Source organism: Mauremys mutica, chromosome 2 (assembly GCF_020497125.1).
Source record: "Mauremys mutica isolate MM-2020 ecotype Southern chromosome 2, ASM2049712v1, whole genome shotgun sequence".
Lineage (NCBI taxonomy): Eukaryota > Metazoa > Chordata > Testudines > Geoemydidae > Mauremys > Mauremys mutica.
This window is the reverse complement of record NC_059073.1, coordinates 49,257,470-49,277,939: the sequence shown is the minus strand read 5'-3', so window position 1 is coordinate 49,277,939 and position 20,470 is coordinate 49,257,470.

Genomic DNA, 20,470 nt, shown 5'->3' with positions numbered 1-20,470 from the left:
CTAAGTGGCCCCATTAAGGATTAAACTCACAACCCCAAGTTTAGCAGACCAATGCTCAAACCACTGAGCTATCCCTCCCCCTGCTTGGAGCTAGCTTAGTTAAGCCTCCCCAACTGCTATTCTAAAAATGATTTATTGGCCAGGTGTAGAGTTGGTTGGAAAATGGCAAGTATTTTCAGTGAAAATTTTTGACGAATTTTTTTTTAAACAAAATTTAGCTTTTTGCCCCAAAAAGAGTCATTTAAAAAGCATTTCATTGAAACACTGAAAAGTTTGGAAAAGAAGGCCATTTTTAATTGAAAAGAAATTCAACCAGTTCTAATCAGCAGTTAGTATTCCAGTCCTATTGACTACTTCCCTATGCTGATAGCTGCTAGATTATTTCCTTGCATGTGAAAGGGCAGATTGGCCCCGCATTGGCAATGAAAGGGTTAATGAAAACCTGTGGTCCCAACTGGTCTCACATAACTGCATCATCCCCGAAGGTGAGGCACAGAGTGGGGAGTTAAAAGGAGAAGACCCCACCTAGTTCAGACCTGATTGGGAATGAGAGTGGAGCTCTGCTTCTCTTGATGGGAGAGAAGTCTAGCTACAGCCCAGAGATGGAAATCACCTTCTGGTTAGATGAGCCTGCTAGAAGGGATGATCAGATGCTGGGGGATCAGTGAAAGCAGTCAGTTTGGAGACAAGCCCTGAACAGAAGGGTGGGATCCCACTGAAGGTTTGTTGGGTTGTGGGATTTTCTGTTCCTGATTTCCTTTGGATCTTAACATCCCAGAAAGGGTAGGACTGAAATGTGTCTTGGCCAAAGCCCCGCAATCTCAGACCTCAGAGAGACTGTGACCTACCTGAGGAGACCCACAGCTGGGTGAGTTGTGCCCTGATGTGTCACAAGGGCGTGCTGAAGAGGCAACCCAGTCACATTGCAGAAAACTCTTCTATGAACTGTTAAAGCATTGGTATTTGGTAAATTCGTACTTTTTCAGTAGCAAGCGCATACAATAAATGTATCTATTTATATTGAGGAATACAACTTTCTTTGAAGTGTCTCATTTGTCCCCACAAGAAGTGAGGTGACTACACAGTAGAGTTTGTACTTTCTGCAACATCTAAAGTGTACCTCTCCTTGTTAGTAAGGAGGCGAGGAAAGGTAGAGAAGGAGTGCAGTGGGGCAACAATGAAGAAACAGAATATAATGCCTACTTGGTTGGCCTAATGGAAGAAAAAAGCTGGGGATACTGTTGCAAAGTCAGAAGAAGGAACCGGAAGCCTCAGAAAAAGTAGACAAACTTCAGAGACACTTCCAAACTTTTGGACATTTATCTGAATCAAACTTCCACATATTTTGATGTTTGCATGATTTAGTCTTGTCAGTGATTCAAACAGAAGGATCTGAATCTGAGGGTGGACTTGGGACTTTGGACCCTGATCGACTGTTGAAATTGAAGAGAAGAAGCACACTTGTGGGTCACAGGGAAAGCAAGTGCAAACCCAATGGCGCCCAGAGCTGTAAACAGAAGGCATACTACTGGCAGTGGCATGGAGAAGCTGCACGCGGCGCCCCACTGCCCACTCAGGTTTGGCCACACCAGCTGTCTGTTTTGACAGAGGGCCTGTGGGGGCCAAAATTAAGTGAGTGGCATTGCAAGCCCCGTGTACCAGGTCACAATGCCACTCACTCAGTTTTGGCGCTGCCACTCCTCCAGCATGATGGAAGGGCTGTGGGGCAAACCTGAGTGGGCACACTGGGTAGTGGGGATGCCAGGTCTGCTTCTCCTTGCTGCTGCTGTGGAACTGGCTCCTGCACCAGGGTTCACTGTTGGGGGACTGTGTGGTCTCACTCCATTTCCAGCAGCCCATGTCTCCTGTCAGAGATGGGGAATGGTACAGGCCTGTCATGATAAATCTGGGGCCCCACTTCCTCCCAGATGTTTTTGGGACTCCCCTGATCTCAAGGCCTTGGTATAATATCCCCCCACCCCCTCTTGTCAGCTCTGCCAGGGCAAGTGTGGCATAAACTTAGTGCTTGAGAGGCTGGAGTTAGCGAACACAGGAGCAGCTACCAGGGGAGTTTTGCAATGGAGTTCTCCAGGTGAAGGATTAGCGATTATGTGACCCATGGGGCAAGTTTGTTTTGTTTGTGTGTGTGGTGTGCTTGATGCTTGACTGAAATATACCTGTGGTCTGCAGGGCCGCTCAGAGAATTCAGGGGGCCTGGGGCAAAGCAATTTCAGGGGCCCCTTCCATAAAAAAGAATTACAATACAATATTCTCATGGGGGCCCCTGCGGGGCCCGGCGCAAATTGCCCCACTTGCCCCCCCCCCCCCCCCCATGGACAGCCCTGGGAAAAATAAACCTTCTGCATCTCGGCACAAATCCAGTTTTGAGAAAACTTCTTTACAAGGTATCACTGGTTCTCAACATCAGCTAGTGCTAAAAGGCTCTAAAGCTCATTAAAAGGGTTGGACGAATATGTGCCATCAAAACTGTTTCTGGGTCGAAAACTAGGGGTTTTTAAAAAGCAGAAAAAAATCACGGACAACATCTGCTTTCCTTCAATTAAAAAAATCACAACAAATTTTGAAAAGCTGAAATTAGTCTGCCATAACCTGAATATGGTTTGGGGTTTCAGAAGTGTGTGGCCAAATATCTGCTGCTTGCTGTGTTTGATTGTTTAAAGAAACAATAAAAAAATTCTGCTTAAAAAAAAATCCAAAACTTTTTGAACCACCTCAGCTTGTGACCAAACACCTGAGCCCATCCAGTCAGAGGTTTTTCCAGGTTTCTGATACTCTGCTGGCTTCCTTGACTCATCATATCTGTCTCCATAACTTTGGGTTCATTTAGGTTAGAATATAAGAACAGCCATACTGGGTCAAACCAAAGGTCCATCCAGCCCAGTATCCTGTCTACCAACAACGGCCAATGCCAAGTGCCCCAGAGGGAGTAAACCTAACAGGTAATGATCAAGTGATCTCTCTCCTGCCATCCCTCTCCACCCTCTGACAAACAGAGGCTAGGGACACCATTCCTTACCCATCCTGGCTAATAGCCATTAATGGACTTAACCTCCATGCATTTATCTGTTTCCTAGAGACTGGCTCCATGAGGTCCCTCACAAACTGGAAATGGTTACTGTGGGTTTGTCTTTAGTATAGCTTATGTACATACTCTACGAACTGAGCATTTGAGCTTGTTCCAGAACTGGGATGAGCCCATGTTGTGAAAACTGAAATGCTCAAAATAGCACATGCATGTGAATGGACATAGGGTGTTAAAATTAAATTACCCTGGGGGTTATCAAACTGGGGGTCGGGACCCCTCAGGAGGTCATGAGGTTATTACTGGGGGCCGCGAGCTGTCAGCCTCCACCTCAAACCCTGCTTTGCCTCCAGCTTTTATAATAGTGTTAAATATATAAAAAAAGTGTTTTTAATTTATATGGGGGGGGTCACACTCACAGGTTTGCTATGTGAAAGGGGTCACCAGTACAAAAGTTTGAGAACCACTGAATTAACCGCTCTGGAGCCTCAGGAAATGTGTGTGGGGGGGTCTCCCTTGGTAGAGTTGGGAAGGAGGTAGGTGGTGTAGGATATTGCACTTCTCATGTGATCCCTCCCCCAGTGGCTAATTTTAAATGAAGCTACCCTCCCCTGACATGACTCTCCCTATGGCACTGAAATTAAATATAGACTATAATCTGGCATTTGAGAATGAAAGGGATGGTAGCCCTAATGGAAAAGCTAACAGCTTGGCTCTTCTGCAAGCCTCAAACTGCTTAATGAGCTTTAGTGTAGGGAAGGTTGTGCCTCCCAAACAGCCTGGCCCTGCCCCCATCCGACTCCCACCTACTTCCTGCCCCCCGACTGCCCGCCCCACTCAGAATCCCCAACCCATCCTTCTCCTTGCCCCCTCATCGTTCCCCAGAGACCCTCCACTACCACCCCAGGACCCCACCCCTGCTCCCTGTCCCCTGACTGCCCCAACCCCTATTCACCCTCCCTCCCTCTCCCGCTGAGTCCTGACAGACCCCTGGAACGCCCACGATCCAACCCTCCCATTCCCTGTCCCCTGACCGCACCCCCCAACCTCTGCCCCCTCCCTGTCCCCAGGACTTCCTGCCCCTTAGCCAACGCCCCCAGCCCTTGCCCCTTACCCCTGGCTCCCCTCTCACCCGGAGCCTCAGCGCATCCAGGAGCTTCACTTGACAGCTGCAGCGTGGCTCCGGTGGGGCCTGAGCTCCGCCCCGCTCAGAGCCGCATGGTCAGGGGCGGGGCTGGGAGCTCCACACTGAGCTCAGCTCTCTCCGCTCAGCCTGGAGCTCGCAGCCCCGCCCCCTCACCACGCGGCTCTGAGCGGGACGGGGCTCAGGGGCTCCGCCGGAGCCACGCTGCAGCTGTCCGGGACACTGCTGGATGGGCTGAGGCTCCGGGAGAGGGGAGGGGAGGAGACGGGGCCGGCTGGTACCGGGGAGGGGGCCTCAGCCATGCTCGAGGGGGCCCCTGCGGAGCCCGGGGCAAATTGCCCTCCTTGCCCCCCCCCGGTCTGTTTGTTTTTGTGCTGAGCCTAGTGGCCTGCTAGGCAAGGCTGAGAGTTTCTTAACGAGGCTTTGATCCCTAAGCCTTTTAGCACCCATCAACCCTTAATCAGGGGGTGGGGTTACTCAGGAAGACCAGGGCTTTAAAAAGCCCACTCCTAAGCGACCAGAGGAGCTAGCGAACAGGAGCAGCTAACAGCTGAGTTTTGCGAGGGAGTTTAGAGGAGGAGTGGGAGAATAGGGGGCTAGATACACTTAACATTCTTTAAACTTAACTTGAACACCGCCCTGGTAAAACCAAAACATCCACAAAGGAACAAGTTTCAGGAGTAAAAAGAGAATGCAGGCAGAAGCCCAGCAACAGAGTGGGGCTTTCCAGTTTATTGCACTCAATGCAGCATGTATGATTACCGGCCCTATGGGTAGATGGCGTATGTGTGTATTCGGTGCAAGGTGCTTCTGGCCCACAGAAACTGTGTACGGGCTTTGGAGGCCAGGGTGGCTGAACTGGAGGAGCTAAGGGAGACAGAGAGGTACATAGATGAGACTTTCCAGGACACCGTAGAACAGTCCCACCCCATGTCTGACAGCCTCTGTGCTATTGACGAGGATGAAAGTTTCAGGGAAGGAAAACATCCAACTGGAGCAGAGGGAAATAATCCCTTAGTTACAGGTTTCAGAGTAGCAGCCGTGTTAGTCTGTATCCTCAAAAAGAGCAGGAGTATTTGTGGCACCTTAGAGACTAACAAATTGATTTGAGCATAAGCTTTCATGGGCTACAGCATCCAATGAAGTGGGCTGTAGCCCATGAAAGCTTATGCTCAAATAAATTTGTTAGTCTCTAAGGTGCCACAATCCCATAGTGGCACCTTACAGACTAGATAATGATCTGGCATCCTCTCGCACTGAGGATACCTCTCCTGGGGAGGGAATTCCAGTTAGTAGGAAGAGACAGGTAATAGTAATGGGGATTTGATCATTAGAAACATAGATAGCTGGGTTTGCAATGACTGGGAGAACTACCTGGTGACTTGCCTGCCTGGTGCAAAGGCAGGGCTTCCCAGAGGATTCAGGGGGTCTGGGGTCTTCGGCAGTGGGGGGCCCCCGCTTCGGCAGTAATTCGGTGGCGGGGAGTCCTTCCGCTCTGGGACCCGCCGCCGAAGTGCCCCGAAGACCTGCGGCGGGGGCCCCCTGCCGCTGAATTACCGCCGAAGTGGGACCCGCCGCCAAAGTGCTGGGTCTTCGGCAGTAATTCGGCGGCGGGGGTTCTTCTGCCCCAAGGCGGAAGGACCCACTGCCGCCGAAGAACCGGAGCGGAAGAAGCTCCAGGGGCCCGGGCCCCGTGAGAGATTTCCGGGGCCCCTGGAGTGAGTGAAGGACCTCGCTCCAGGGGCCCCAAAAAACTCACGTGGGGGCCCCTGTGGGGCCCGGAACCTGGGGCAAATTGCCCCACTTGCCCACCCCCGCCTCTGGGCGGCCCTGTGCAAAGGTTGCAGATCTCTGGAGACATCTAGCTAGACTTATGTGTAGTGCTGGGGAGGAACCAGTGGTTGTGATACATGTAGGTATCAGTGACATAGGGAAGGATAGGACAGAGTCCTGGAGGCCAAATTTAGGCTGCTAGGTAAGAGATTGAAGTCCAGGACCTCTATGGTAACAGTCTCTGAAATGCTTTCAGTTCCATGCATAGGGCCAATTAGACAGGCAGAACTGCAGAGCCTCAATGCAAGGAAGAAACGATGGTGTAGGGAGGAGGGGTTTAGATTTATTAGGAACTGGGGAAACTTTTGGGAAAGGGGAGCCTATACAGGAAGGATGGGCTCCACCTAAACCAAAATGGAACCAGATTGCTGGCACTTAAAATTAAAAAGGTCATAGAGCAGTTTTTAAATTAAGGGTGGGGGAAAGCCGACAGGTGCAGAGGAGCATATGGTTCAGATAGAGACATCTCTTAGGGAGGATCTATTAATGGAGATGCTCTATGTCCTAGTAAGGAGGAGAGGATAGAAGATGATAAAATATGGGTAGGAACTGATGAAAAACAGTCAAATGATAAAGAGTCCCATTCAATTACATCATGTAAGGGCAGACAGCTATAAAGTGGCACATTTTTAAAGTGCTTATATACCAATGCTAGAAATCTAAATAATAAGATGAGTGAACTAGAGTGCCTTGTATTAAATGAGGATGTTGATATAATAGGCTTCACAGAAACTTGGTGCAATGAGGATAATCAATGGGACACAGTAATATCTGGTTACAAAATAGATTGGAAGGACAGAACAGGTCGTGTTGGTGTGCGAGCATATATGTGAAAGAAAGCATAGAATCAAATGAAGTAAATCTTAAATGAACCCACCTGTACCATAGAATCTCTGTGGATAGAAATTCCATGCTCAAATAATAAGAGTATAGCAGTCTCAGGGAGAATAGAGTCTATAAAAAGTAAAAGCTCAGTTACAATGGTGGATTTCAACTATCCCCATATTGACTGTGTACATGTCATCTCAGCACGGGATGCAGAGATAAAGTTTCTTGACACCTTAAATGACAGCTTCTTGGAGCAGCTAGTCCTGGAACTCACAAGAAGAGAGGCAATTCTTGTTTTAGTCCGAAGTGGAGCACAGGATCCGGTCCAAGAAGTAAATATAGCTGGACCACTTGCTAATAGTGACCATAATATAATTAAATTTAACATCCCTGCGGTGGGGAAAACACCACAGCAGCCCAACACGGTATCATTTAATTTCAGAAAGGGGAACTACACAAAAATGAGGACATTAATTAGACAGAAATTAAAAGGTACAGTGCCAAAAGTGAAATCTCTGCAAGCTGCATGGAAACTTTAAACGTATATCCACAATTAAAAAATATAGCAAGAAAACCAAAAAAGGGCCATGTTCTGTTGGTGGAAGGGACAACAACTTCACAGAGCTCTTCCTCCTTCCCAAGACCAGAGGAGGAGCTCTATGAAGCTGGAAAACTTGTTCCTTCCATCAAGAGAAGTTGGTCCACTTAAAGATATTACTGCACCCACCTTTTCTCTGTATATGTTACAACCTTTTCTTTTGCAAGGGAAGAGCTAATGTTTTGCTTGCAGGCCTTCCATAACTTCACTACTGTTAGCAATAACCCTGCTAAAATATAAATACAAACATGCATACAGTAGTTTTCTTTTATTTCTAAGTGCTGATAGCATGGCAGCCACTCATAAATCATTAATGATGAGCTTCTAATTATGTGCAGGAATCACAGTGGGACCCAACTTAATGCTGAAAATTTGCATATTCATGAATGCATCTGTACTTATACATGGCAGAATCAATAAAGAGAAAGAGATGAGTAATATTCTTTGCCATTTACAAAGTGTTGTTTGGATGATTTTTTTTTCCTTCTGAAGGTATGGGTCTTTACTGAATGGTCTCATTTCACACAGTTTTCTTTGGAGTCAAATTTTAGAATGTAGATGGCTTCGGTTTTTCCAAAAGAATGCGTCTAGTCTGCAGTGCTCCAGGTAATGAATACTGCAAACAATTTAGAGTCCACTTCATTTCTACTAGCTGACATGAATTTGAGTTAAAAATATAGCAGGCATATGTTTAGTCTAGAACTAATGGGCTTTTTTCTAAATTTCATGCGACATAACTTGGCATCAGAATTTAAAAAGAAAATCTGCTCTTTTTTCACTGGATATTTACAATTGCCTGGAACCTGGAATGATTTCTTTGGACAGTGTAGGTAGATTCTTTAGTAGATCAGCTATAATGGATCATATGTAAATTGTAAGGGTCTTGGGGAAGGATCTGTTTTTTCATTATGTTTCTATACAGTGTCTTGCATAATGGGGCCCTCATCCCTTCTAGGCACTACTGCAATACAAATAACACCAACAATAATATGCAGTGTTTTTGTAGCTGTGTTGGTTCCAGGATATCAGAGAGACTGGGGTAGGGGGATGAGGTAATATCTTTTATTGGACCAACTTCTGTTGGTGAGAGTGACAAGCTTTCGATCTTACACAGAGTTCTTCTTCAGGGTCCAGAAGAGCTCTGTGTGAGCTCAAAAGTCTGTCTCTCTCACCAACAGAAGTTGGTCCAACAAAAGATATTACCTCACCCACCTTGTCTCACCAACAATAACAGTAATTTTAATTATACAAATCTGTGAATAACATTGTGCATTTCTATAGTGTCTTTTATTCCAGGATCTCAAAGCACTTTCCAAACAACTTAAACAAGCTTCGCATCGTTTCTCTGGAGGACATAAGGATTATATAAAAACCACTGAACAACCACCATTGCTGCAGGAGGACAGCAATTTAGAGCAGGAAGTGAAAGTTCTACAACTAGCTGAAACTACACATGGAATTTATGGAGGCAGAACAAAAGAATGGAATACAGAAATTGCCAGTATGGATTAGACCAGTAAGCTGTCTCTGACAGTGAGCAACACCAGCTGCTTCCAAGGAAGGTGCACTAAATCCTGCATCAGTCAATTCTGGAATAAATAACTTGCCCAAAGATAAAGTTTCCTTCTAACCCCGAGCTACGAATCAAATGTTAACTGGGCTGGTGTCCAAAACAAGTAGTGGTGGAGGGCTTGGCTATTAGATACAAACTCTCCTTAAGCAGGATAGCTGGCCATCCTGTCCCCTTCCCCATGTTTCCACCCACACATTTACACAGAGTCATGTCTGATCTCCAAGGAAAAATCAATCAGTCGACTAATGAATTTGGGGTTCTGGCCCCTCCCCCAATAATTTGTCTGCTCTAATTCCCACCACTGCTCTCCAGCTTCTTCTGAAGATGAGCAAACTGCCCCCCACCACTCTTCCCCCTGCCTCCCCCCTGGAAAAAAAAAGCCAGCAGCCACAGACCCTCTGGTCCTTCTTTCACTCTTACCCTCCTTGTCATATCCCAGTCTGTCCTAGAGCCTCCTTTCACTACAGATCATCAAGCCCCTTCAACACACATACACTTCCCCTTTTCCCCTGGTCACAGACCCCTCGTACCTGCTGTCTCCTTGAAATCATGGGCTGGCCATCTCCTTGGTGGCCCTATGTCAGCTTTCTCTCACTGGGGCCAAGTGTGCTTCTCCCGAAGGGAAGGTGGAGCTGCACACTGAGGATGCATCTATGCCCAGACTCTGGGGTACTCTGATTCTACCCCATTGGGTACTGACATGGCAGCCTATGACCATGCCCTGAGCTCAGAGCCAGAGGTAAAATGGAAAAACAACTTGGAAGAGAGACATTGAAATTTCAATGTTGTTTTCATTCTAGAGGTGACAGACCCATTTTTCCCCCACTATTTTTTTGTAATTTTAAAAATATAGTTTTTACCAAAATGTCATTGAAACTCCTCAGCCTGATTGTTGGGCAATTAAAAATACTGATAAACATTTTGATAACTATTTCAATGTTACTGATCATTTTAATTGAAAACCTATGTGAATTTTTTTCAAAGAAGTCACCAAGGTTTCTCAAAAATAAATCCATTTTTTGAAAAAAAATCACACTTCAGCAAAAAATCATTTCAACTGATAACACTACGACCAGCTCAGCTTTCAGAGGATGAAGGAACTCTCTGAGGCCTAGTTCACACTGCTATAACTATACCAGTTAGGGTGTGATATTTTTAACAAAATAGCTATACCAGTAAAAGCCCTAGTGGGGATGAAATTATACTGGTATAAAGGTACCTTATAATGATACAGCTCATTTCCCTTCCCGTACAGAAATAAGCTATACCTAACAGAATTGTTATGCTGGTAGAACTGTGTCATACCGCTTTAAGTACACTGGTATAGTTAGAGCGCTACAACTTCTGTGTGTAGACATGTCCTTAGGGATAGAAGGTCACACACCTATCCTTCCCTGACTGCACTCTATAGTGTTGTACTGAAGGTACTGGCACCTGCTAGTGCCTCCTTCCCTGCTCTGCTACTCCATTGGGCTACTGGAGAGCAGGGGAAAATGAAAATGAAAAGCACCTACCACAAAGGACTTTTGTTTGCTTAAAAAATAGAGGAGAGAGAATTTAATTGGTGGTGATTAGCTCCATTAGCCTCTACTTACCAAACTGCCATTTACTTTAAGGACCTCTGAAGCAGAGAAAATAAAAAATGTTATACCTCAGTATTTGTTTGTGCCACATATTGCCTTGTTTTGTTTCATATCTTCTTTCTGCTTTTTCTCACATTGAGCTAATGGTACTACATATTAGTTATTATGGAACAATGGTATTGGTGTAGGAAGAGTTTAGGGATATCTGCTAGTGCAGTATAATTAGATAGACGAAGTGGGTGAGGTAGTACCTTTTATTGGACCAGACAAGCTTTCAAGCCACACAGAGCTCTGCTTCAGGTCCTGAAGAGCTCTGTGTAAGCTCAAAAGCTTGTCTCTCTCACCAACAGAAGTTGTTCCAATAAAAGATATTACCTCTCACACCTTGTCGCTCTAATATGCTGGGACTGACGTGTCTACAACACCACTGCATAGTACAGTATAATGTTGGTGTAATGCTTGAAATTTATACTAGTGCTAGTGGTATAAAGGAGTTTATAATATATATAATATAACCAGAAAAGTGGTACAAAATGGATCACTTCTTTTTTAGCCTATGACTGCAGAGGTGTTAATGAGCCACTTCACCTTGAATGATCTCTTAGAATATGGGTTAACTACTTATGCTAAACAATATGCTCCACCGTGACTCTATATGTCTACATTGCATTTAGATACCTGTGGCTAGCTCTTGGCAGCTGACTCAGGGCTTAGGCTAAGGGGCTGTTTAATTGCAGTGTAGACATTCAGCCTTAAGCTGTAGCCCAGGCTCTGGAACCCTTCCACCTCACAGGGTCCTAAAGCCTGGGATCCAGCCCAAGCCTGAATATCTACATAGCAATTAAACAGCCTCTTAGCCTGAGCCCTGCAAGCCTGAGTCAGCTGTCATGGGCCAGCCTCAGGTGTCTAACTGCAGTGTAGATTTATCATAGAATCTCAGGGTTGGAAGGGACCTCAGGAGGTCATCTAGTCCAACCCCCTGAATACCCTTTGAATACCTTCCCAAGACCTGAAGAAGAGCCCTGAATAGCTTCAAAGCTTTTCTTTTTCAGCAATGGAAGCTGGTCCAATAAAAGGTATTATCTCACCCATGTTGTCTCGCTACACATCTTGAAACACTTTTAAAGAAACCTGGACCTTTAATATTACTAAATCCAAATGCTGACACAGACAGCCCATAGAGGATCATATTCTCCAATGCACAGCACAGCAGCCATTTTGGTGGTGGAACTTGGCCCAGCAGCCAGTGTAATGAGCCCAGGAAGCTTGCCTCAATGTACGTATGATTCTCCAGAGGTGTATGGCTGGTATGAGGGCACTTACACTTCCCTACTGTGAAAATAGGGCATGGCCAGGATGTTACTATGACATAGCAATCCCGAGCTGTCGTTTTTGTCCCCCAAGGCACTTTGAAGTAGATGTAAATTAGAACAGCCTCAGGCTTTCCAATATAAAATCTCAATATTAAGAAAATGTATCTTTGCAGTCACATTGGTTCATGTGTAACTTTTAGAAAAGTGGCTTAAAGTTAGAAAAGAAGCATTCTATTATTTTTATCCTTGAAATTCATCCAAACAGACCCTTATCTGCCTAGTTCTGTCCCTGTGGTGTTTAATCCTTTGTCTTGTTGTCTACAATCCTGGCCTCCTTTCATACCAGGCAAACCTTGTAAAATTCAGAAATCTCCAGCAAAGGCATGTAGCAACCCACTAACTCAAGGTCATTTTACGTGTTTTCTCTACTGATTTCCAATTTCCCTCCAGGGAAATTACTCCATGGGATGACCTCTTTGCTTGGTTCAAAAGATTAAGAAACTTGGCACACGTCAAACTGGGATTTTTGACTTAACCTGCAGAGCTGGGAATTGAATCACACTCAGCATTCAGGAAGCCCTCAAACTCAAAGGAAAAATATTGCAAACCATACTTTGAAACAGTGAAATTCCTTACAGCAGGACATGGAATTTATTTGTATCCTCCCAGATATCAACCTGCTATCACAGGGTATGCCTATAGTGCACCTTAATCTTACTAGCACAGGGGATAATAGCATAGATGTAGTAGCACAGGTTCCAGCAGGGCAAACGATAGCAGTATGTACCCAAGGGCTTGTACTCTGGTTGCTAGCTCACACTGAAGCCCATGCTGCCATGGCTACAGTACTATTGTTACCCATGTTAGCTAGATTAAAGTTAGCATAGATATGCATACCTGTACTACAATCACACCTTCACTTGCAGTGTAGACACATCCCAAGCACCTTAGGTCCTGATCCAGAGCCCACTGAATGCAGTGGAAAGACTCCCATTGACTTCCCTGGGTTTTGTACTGGGCCCATAATTAGTATAAACATAAGGGGCCAGACCCTCACCCTGTATGATCTGTGCAGCACCACTGATGTCAATGGAACTATGTCAATTAACACCAGAGGAGGATTTGGCTCAGGTCTGCCATTTCCAAATCTTTGTTTCTCTTGTCTTATTTTCATATTCTAGAAATGGTAGCCATGTCTACTCTCCTGCTGTCTCAGATCATCCAGGAACTTTTCCATTATGAGACCGTCCCACATACTCCTGAACCACAAGGTATTTTCAGGAGGCGTCTTCCTTTTCTAAAATTCTGCCAGAGCACAAACTGCTGCTAGCAGATGGTTATTAATTTCTTTAAAAACAAACAAAACATAAAAAGTAAATCTGGGAGTTATAGTGGATTACAAATTTTATGAGAGTCAACAATGTGATGCAGTTGCAAAAAAGGCTAATATTATTCTGGGGTTTATTAATAGGAGTGTTGTATGTCAGACACAGGACGTAATTGTCCTGCTCTACTTGGCACTGGTGAGGCCTCAGCTAGACAATTGTGTTCAGTTCTGGGTGCCACACTTTGGGAAAGATGTGGACAAATTGGAGAGAGTCCAGAGGAGAGCAACAACAAATGATAAAATGTTTAGAAAACCTGACCTATGAGGAAAGGTTAAAAAGCTTGGCATATTTAGTCTTGAGAAACAAAGACTGGGGGGGAGGGGAACCTGTTAACAGCCATCAAATATATTAATGGCTGTTACAAAGAGGACTGGATACTAAACTGCTCAAGAGAGTTAAGACCAAAGCAGACTGTGAAGAACTTCAAAAAGATCTCACAAAACTAAGTGATTGGGCAACAAAATGGCAAATGAAATTTAATGTGGATAAATGTAAAGTAATGCACATTGGAAAAAATAACCCCAACTATACTACAACATGATGGAGGATAATTTAGCTACAACTAGTCAGGAAAAAGATCCTGGAGTCATCATGGATAGTTCTCTGAAGATGTTCACGCAGTGTGCAGAGGCGGTCAAAAAAGCAAACAGGATGTTAGGAATCATTAAAAAGGGGATAGAGAATAAGACTGAGAATATATTATTGCCCTTATATAAATCCATGGTACGCCCACATCTCGAATACTGTGTACAGATGTGGTCTCCTCATCTCAAAAAAGATATACTTGCACTAGAAAAGGTTCAGAAAAGGGCAACTAAAATGATTAGGGGTTTGGAGAGGGTCCCATATGAGGAAAGATTAAAGAGGCTAGGACTTTTCAGCTTGGAAAAGAGGAGACTAAGTGGGGATATGATAGAAGTATATAAAATCGTGAGTGATGTGGAGAAAGTGGATGAGGAAAAGTTATTTACTTATTCCCATAATACAAGAACTAGGGGTCACCAAATGAAATTAATAGGCAGCAGGTTTAAAACAAATAAAAGGAAGTTCTTCTTCACGCAGCGCACAGTCAACTTGTGGAACTCCTTACCTGAGGAGGTTGTGAAGGCTAGGACTATAACAGCGTTTAAAAGGGAACTGGATAAATTCATGGTGGTTAAGTCCATAAATGGCTATTAGCCAGGATGGGTAAGGAATGGTGTCCCTAGTCTCTGTTTGTCAGAGGATGGAGATGGATGGCAGGAGAGAGATCACTTGATAATTGCCTGTTAGGTTCACTCCCTCTGGGGCACCTGGCATTGGCCACTGTCGGTAGACAGGATACTGGGCTAGATGGTCCTTTGGTCTGACCCAGTATGGCCATTCTTATGGAATTAATTGTTCTCCGTGTTCACTGATGCTAGGACAAGAAGTAAAGGGCTTAATCTGCAGCAAAGGAAATTTAGGTTAGATATTAGGAAAAACTTTCTGAGTATAAGGATAGTTAAATTCTGGAATAGGCTTCCAAGGGAGGTTGTGGAATCCCCATCACTAGAGGTTTTTAAAGTACAACTTGAACAAACATGTGTCAGGGATGGTCTGTGTTTACTTGGTCGTGTCTCAGTGCAGGTGGCTGGACTTGATGACTTCTCAAGGTCCCTTTCAGCCCTTTATTTCTAAGATGAATAATTCTATTCATATCAGCAAGCTAAAACAATTAGAGATATGACCACCTATATGCTTTTAATTTGATTCGGGCATTTAAAGAAGTGTTTTGGGTAGCTAGTTTTGACTAACCTTCTCACATCCACTCTCACACCTACACTTTACATTTCTAACAGAGAAGGAAATGTGAATTTTGTTACTTTACTTTTGGTAACTACACCTCTACCCTGATATAACATGACCCGATATAACACAAATTCAGATATAACGTGGTAATGCAGTGCTCTGGGTGGGGGCAGGGCTGCATACTCCGGCAGATCAAAGCAAGTTCTATATAACGCGATAAGATTTTTTGGTTCTGGAGGACGGCGTTAAATCAGGGTAGAGGTGTATTTGAAATGAAAAAAATGAACAAACAAGCTCATTAACAATCACAAAGTTAAAAGAAAAAACAATTTTCAGAATATAGAATATAATTTGTCATCTTTCTGCTTGTCAGTAATGATGGACACTGCCTTACGCAAAGTCCCACTTCAAGCATCCTGGATCGGTCCTGGACCCAGGCACCAGTGGTTTAAATCAAATCAACAAAAAAAAGGCGGAGTCTATAAACATAATAAAAAAGTCAAAAAAAGCCCTTGGTCCTCAGGATTTTCATCTCTGTCTACTCCTCTTGTACTTCCAAGGGGTTATAAGTCTCTCAGAGGCAGCCTGGTGCTAGCTCCTCTGGCAGAGTGTTGATGCTCTTTTGAAATCCCAAGTTCTTTTGCCCTTTTCCTTCCTGTCCTGTTCCTCCCCCATACATTAGGCTTGCATTCATTAGCTATAGCAGCTGTGTGCTTGTCTCTCCATAATTTGAATGCACTGTTGTTGTAGCTGTGTCAGTCCCAGGATATTAGAGAGACAAGGTGGGTGAGGTAATATATTTTATTACACCATCTTCTGTAGGTGAGAGACACAAGATTTCCAGATAAACAGAGTTCTTTGTGAGCTGAAGAAGAACTCTCTATAATCTGAAAGGTTGTTTCTTTCACCAATAGAAGTTGGTCCAATAAAAATTATTACCTCACCCACCTTGTCTGTCTCCATAAAGGACATTTCTCACAGCTGAGCCAGGGTAGGGCTGATTTTGCAGTCTGCAGGCAAGGATGATTCTAAACCCCTTCCTACTTCTATTTTGTATGGGGTTTGTAGACCCCACTCACTACTATTTACTATGGGTAGCAGTTATATTGCAATTTTGGCATTCCTAGTCATAGATTTAGGACTCTATTGTAATATGCAGAACTTTAGTGGATTCACCATGACTTGTGCCATGTAGTTCCATGCAGCTTTAGATGTGCATACGGTATTTGATCTAATGGCCTGTTCTTGCCACAGACTCTATGAAGCTGTGATTATTCTGCCTTTTACAATGCAAGTTGCACCTTAAAGTGATTTAGGTAATTTTAGTACACTTTACTATCAATTTCAGATATTGTGTAGCACATAGTTTTCACCTAATAAAGCGGAGAGCAAATATATATTGGGTGAAATCCTGGCCCTACAGAAGGCAATTACAAAACTCTCATTGATTTCAATTGAGCTAGAACTTCATGCATACGATACCCAGTTTATATATATGGCCTTTTTCTGTTTTCTATAAATATGAAAATAGCTTGGGCAACATTAAAAATGAGAGTATACCACACCGGTAGGATGGTAAAACATTAAAATCACACCCATTAAAAACTGGCTAACTGATAGGTCTCAAAATGTAATATGAATGGGGAATCGACTTTGAGGGGTGCGTGTTTCTGGTGGGGCCCTGCCAGGATAGGTTCGTGGCCTTAAGTTATTCAACTTTTTAATCAATGACCTGCAAAAAAACATAAAATCATCACCGATAAAGTTTGCAGATGACACAAAGGTTAGGGGAATAGTAAATAATGACGAGGACAGGTCACTGATACCGAACAATCGGGATCACTTGGTAAGCTGAGTGCAAGCAAACAATATGTGTTTTAATATCACTAAATATATTCATCTAGGAACAAAGAATGGAGGGTATATGTCACGATGGGGGATCTTATCCTGGGAATTAGTGACTATGTCTACACTACGAAATTAGGTTGAATTTATAGAAGTCGATTTTTTAGAAATCAATTTTATACAGTCGATTGTGTGTGTCCCCACTTAAGACCATTAAGACCATTAACTCAGTGGAGTGCGTCTACAGTACCGAGGCTAGTGTCGACTTCCAGAGCGTTGCACTGTGGTAGCTATCCCACAGTTCCCACAGTCTCTGCCACCCATTGGAATTCTGGGTTGAGATCCCAATGCCTGATGGGTCAAAAACATTGTTGCGGGTGGTTCTGCGTACATGTTGTCAGACAACCATTTTAAGCCTTATTTCCTGGGTTACCCATGCAGACGCCATATCACGGCAGCAGGTCTGGGGCTCTGACCCAGAGTGGCAGTTTGCCTCTCTGGTTTTTTTGGTTGGCTTGCCTCAGCATCTTAAGTTTCACGCGGCATTGCTGTGGGTCCCTGTTATAGCCTCTGTCCTTCATGCCCTGGGAGATTTTTTCAAATGTTTGGGCATTTCGTCTTTTGGAATGGAGTTCTGATAGCACGGATTTGTCTCCCTATACAGTGATCAGATCCCATATCTCCCGTTCGCTCCATGCTGGAGCTCTTTTGCGATTCTGGGACTCCATCATGGTCACCTTTGCTGATGAGATCTGCACTCATCTGCAGATTGCCATGCTGGCCAAGCAGGAAATGAGATTCAAAAGTTCGCGGGCCTTTTCCTGTCTACCTGGCCAGTGCATCTGAGTTGAGAGCACTTCCAGAGCGGTCACAATGGAGCACTCTGGGATAGCTCCCGGAGGCCAATGCCGTCGAATTGCGGCCACACAACCGCACACTACCCCAAAGTCGACCCGGCAAGGTTGATTTCAGCACTAATCCCCTCATTGGGGGAGGAGTACAGAAATCGATTTTAAGAGCCCTTTAAGTCAAAAAAATTGGCTTTGTCGTGTGGACGGGTGCAGGGTTAAATTGATCTAATGCTGCTAAATTCGACCTAAACTCATAGTGTAGAGCAGGGCTCTGAAAAATATTTGGAGGTTGTAGATGACAATCATCTGAACATGAGCTCCCAGTGTGATGCTGTGGCCAGATTAGCTAATGCAATTCTCTTACCACTCCTCTTTCCCACAAGGTAACATTATAAGGGTGAACATTTTCCCATTTGTTTGGCTTAACAAGTATATTTAATGAAATAAAAATGTGGAATAGAAAACAGTTTTCAAAATTCGGTATTTGGCATCATAACAGCTCATTTATTATTTCTGTATATTGTTCCAATATTACAAATCTGTGACAGAGGCTCCCAATAGAAATACTGCTGTACATTTTTAATAGGAAGAGTATTTAACCATTGGAACAACTTACCAAGGACTGTGGTGGATTCTCCATCACTGGCAATTTTTAAATGAAGATTGGATTTTTTAAATCCAAAATATGGTCCAGTTAAAAATGAATTATTTTGGGGAAGTTCTACGTCATAGACAGGAGGTCAGACTAGATGATCACAGTGACCTCTGCTGGCCTTGGTGTCTATGAAATCAATGAATCTATGAAGAATGGACATTTATCACACCACAGTATTTATCTTTATTGTGGGATTTGTAACTCCCTATACTTCACATAGGAAATACTGAATTACTCTGTACATTTAACAACTGCCACTGGTAAATCTTCAGTTTTTATTGGCACTCACCATAAGATGGACAGGGCAAATAGTAACTTACTGTGATGGGCTAGAAAAGATTCTTTCTCCATTTATGCTTTGGTCATGCTTCCTGCTTCTGAAAATCTCTTTAAGTGAAGGGACCACATTCAGAATGGAATTCTAGTCACTAGATCACTATGGAAAACAAATTTTAGATCACTATGGAAAACAACCTTTCAGGGGCTTCTGCTGGAGCAGTGGTTCTCAATCTTTTGTATTGGTGACACTTTTCACATACCAAGCCTTTGAATGCGACCCTCCCCCTTATAAATTAAAAAAACTTTTTTATATATTTAACACCATTATACATTCTGGAGGCAAAGCAAGGTTTGGGGTGGAGGCTGACAACTCGCGACCCCCAATGTAATAACCTTGTGACCCCTTGAGGGGTCCTGACCCCCAGTTTGAGAAGCCTTGTGCTGGAGCTTTGTAGTAATAAAATCTGAAGGAGGTTCCACTCTATGAGGCTGATGGAGATGTAGTTGGAGCAGTGGCTGTGAAGGTAATGCAGGAGCAAGAAGCAGAGTTAGTAGGAATGACTGAAAAGCCAAGGTTTGGGCAGAGGTGGATGGAAAAGCAGGAAAGGTTTTGACATGAATGGGAGGTGGAGTGGGGAAATTTTGTATGTAGTAGAGATTTTAGAATGAACCCCCCCATCCCGAGGAAATGTGGAATAAAGTTTTCATTCATCTTTTCCTTTTATTCATATCAGGTCTTGATGAGCTCTCTTAGGGCTGAGATTTGCAACTTGCAGTCCCCCTAAGGGAAGCAGCAGCTTCTAGTTTCTGGGTCCCAGGAGCCGAGCAGGGACTAAATTGTAACTCTGAGAATCACAGCTTAGTCCATTCTTCACCCCTAGTGCATGGGGGTAGTAAATTGCACTAGTCCATTCCCAAATGCAGCTTAGTTTCCCTCCACTTCATTTCAGCTATGCTGGCTGGTGACCTGCATGGAAAGGAACCAGAGCTCTGGCTACTCCCCACACTGTGTCCCCACCTGTTGCCCAGAGGTGGCTGTTCTATATCCACATTTGACCTACAATGCAGATAACTCCTTTTTGCCCATTTGCCTGCTAGAACAGAAGTAAAGCCTGGGTCACAGTCTGGTCTTTAGCTTTCTACCTCTTTTATTGGTCATCCAAGAAGCTAAAGTGTACACCAGCAAAGGCACAATGCTTCTAATCTCTATAACAGACAAACACTTACTCAAACTATATCACTGTATATGGGTTTGATCTGGAAGTCAGTGGAAGTTCTAGATACACAAGGAATGCAGGTTCACGACCCAGCTATGAGCTATATTAATCAAGTGAGATCTGATTTCAGAGGTGCTGAACACCCATACTTCCCAAGGAGACAACAGGCACTGAGGGTTCTCAGCACCTCTGAAAGTTAGGATCAAAAGGAACATAAGAGGCAGATTAAGAGATATTTCTATCTGTAAGTCTCCTACTTTTAAATTCTAAGGAAATTCTAGGGGTTACATTTCTGTTTTTTATATTTATATGTCCTAATAGGAGATGAGAAATCATGTGACATCTTTATAATCTTAGCTTATTTCAGTGGTATGGCTGTACTTTAACTGTGAACCAGCCCATGACACTTAGCAGAATCAATATGAGCCATCATGCGCCGGACACTTTGAAATTCTAACTCTTTATGATTGGGAATCCACTCATTATATCATTGCTGTACCTCAGCTAGATTAAAATTGGTTTTTAATTTAATCTCTTACAGTTACCAGAA